We start from the raw sequence: 2,500 nt of genomic DNA on the forward strand, positions 1-2,500 counted from the left end.
GATGTAGAGGGAATAAGCTGGAAATTTCGTCGACTTTAATCGTTTCTGTTTGTCTGTCTGTGTGTCTGTGAAAGTTCATTTTCTCTTTCTATTCTTTCCTTCTTTTAGTTTACAGAAGAAGGAAAATAAAGTGAAAAAGAAGAAACAGTGGAAAAAAAGAGAACCGAAAAAGAAAACGAGCAAAAAATTCTCCATTCGTCATGGAAATCTAAATTATGCTAACCCTTCCAACACCTCTCTCTTCCTCTCTCTCTCTCTCTCTCTCTCTCTCTCTCTCTCTCTCTCTCTCTCTCTCTCTCTCTCTCTCTCTCTCTCTCTCTGCCTCTCTCTCTCTCTCTGCCTCTCTCTCTCTCTCTGCCTCTCTCTCTCTCTCTGCCTCTCTCTCTCTGCCTCTCCCTCTCTCTCTGCCTCTCCCTCCCTCCCTCCCTCTCCTTCTCTCTCACTCCCTCTCCTTCTCTCTCACTCCCTGTCCTTCTCTCTCGCTCCCTCTCCCTCTCTCACTCCCTCTACCTCTCCCTTTCCCTCTCTCACTCCTTCTCCCTCTCCCTCTCTCACTCCTTCTCCCTCTCCCTCTCTCACTCCTCTCCCTCTCCCTCTCCTTCTTTCACTCTCTCTCCCTCTCCCTCTTTCACTCTCTCTCCCTCTCTCATTCCCTCTCCCTCTCCCTCTTCTCACTCCCCTCTCCCTCTCCCAAAGGAACCGAAAATAACAGCAAATTCCATTCGTCATGATCTAATAGCTACCTTCCAACACTCTCCTTCTCTCTCTCTCTCCTCTCTCCTCTCCTCTCTCTCTCTCTCTCCTCTCTCTCTCCTCTCTCTCTCTCTCTCTCCCTCTCCTCTCTCTCCTCTTCTCCTTCTCCTTCTCCTCTCTCTGCCTCTCCCTCTTCCTCTCTCCCTCTCCTCTCCTCTCCTCCCTCTCCTTCTCCCACTCCCTCTCCTCTCTTCACTCCCTCCTTCTCCTCGCTCCCTCTCCCTCTCTTCCCTACCTCTCCTCTCCTCTCCCTCTCCTCCACTCCTTCTCCCTTCCTCTCTCATCCCTCTCCCTCTCCCTCTCTCTTCCTCTCTCCCTTCCTCTTTCACTCTCTCTCCCTCATCTCCCCTCTCCTCTTTCACTCCCTCTCCCTCTCCCTCTCTCACTCCCTCTCCCTTCCCTTCTCACTCCTCTCCCTACTCCTTACCTCTCTACTCCCACTCCCTCTCCCTCTCCTTCTTTCACTCTCTCTCCCTCTCCCTCTCCCTCTTTCACTCCTCTCCCTCTCCCTCTCTCTCTCCCTCTCCTCTCCCTCTCCTCTCCCTCTCCCTCTCCCTCTCCCTCTCCCTCTCCCTCTCCCTCTCCTCTCCCTCTCTCACTCCCTCTCCCTCTCCCTCTCCATCTCTCACTCTCACTCCCTCTCCCTCTCTCTCTCTCACTATAGCCACTCGATAACGAAGTCCAGGAAAAAAAACACGCAATAAACTATCGGCGCGTGCCATACACGGAGACGGCGACACACGCATTATTTCCCTTCACGGCATGCAGTCAACACGCAAGCACAATTATCTTTCTGTTCTTGCGTTCAGTGTTCGGTCAGGGTTGGTTGACCTGCATTGTCACTCACGTTTACTGAATACTTCTATCTAAATGGCTTCTTTGATTCATGGCAAATATCACTTTATGGGTGTAAGGAATTCAACAATAACTTGTGTAGGAAATCCCAGTTGAAATCAATATATAAACAAACAGACGCTCTCTTTCTCTCGAGAGAGGAGTAACGAACGCACGCATGTACATATCACGCACGCGTGCGCGCATATCTATATGGATGTTTATATTGGCTTTACACACGCACATGTTAAACCACACACACACACACACACATGCATATATACATACATACACAGACATTCATACATATGTGCATTATATATATATATATATATATATATATATATATATAATTAATAATATTTCGTCACAGATAACACACATGCAGATATCTCATGCCGGCAAATTATTCATGACACAAATATTTCATGATAGTAAACATTAGTGGGATATATTTGAAACTCCCATGACGTTTAAACATTTGCAACGAATTACGCGTGTGTACAGTTTTAAGTGTTAACAAATGAATATAATATTAAGGCCTGTCCAGATTTCATATATACACACACACACACACACACACACACACACATATATATATATATATATATATATATGTATACATATATATATATATATATATATATATATATATAAAAGCATGCACCTACGTACATACACACTAGCGCATAAGCACAAATGCATATTCACAACGACTCCTACACGCGTGATCACATTTTCATAACACAACACCAATAATGAGGCCAAAAGCCCACGCAAATATCTCCTTCGACACTAACCACACGACCTTCCAACCAACTTCACAACAGGTACAGGTGTGGAGGCGCTTTAACGAGGCTGCCCAAAGACGTGGTGGCACGGTGCCTGGGAGCCTTCGTTCGCGGCAGCAGAC

At 46.6% G+C, this 2,500-nt stretch overlaps 1 protein-coding gene across 3 annotated transcripts in view; it reads right to left on the reverse strand.

Annotated features, from left to right (window-relative positions):
• The window catches only part of LOC125027077, a 396,417-nt gene that overhangs the window by 347,541 nt on the left and 46,376 nt on the right, over positions 1 to 2,500 (reverse strand). The window lies entirely within an intron of this gene.

The sequence above is a fragment of the Penaeus chinensis genome, chromosome 7 (genome assembly GCF_019202785.1).
Source record: "Penaeus chinensis breed Huanghai No. 1 chromosome 7, ASM1920278v2, whole genome shotgun sequence".
NCBI lineage: Eukaryota > Metazoa > Arthropoda > Malacostraca > Decapoda > Penaeidae > Penaeus > Penaeus chinensis.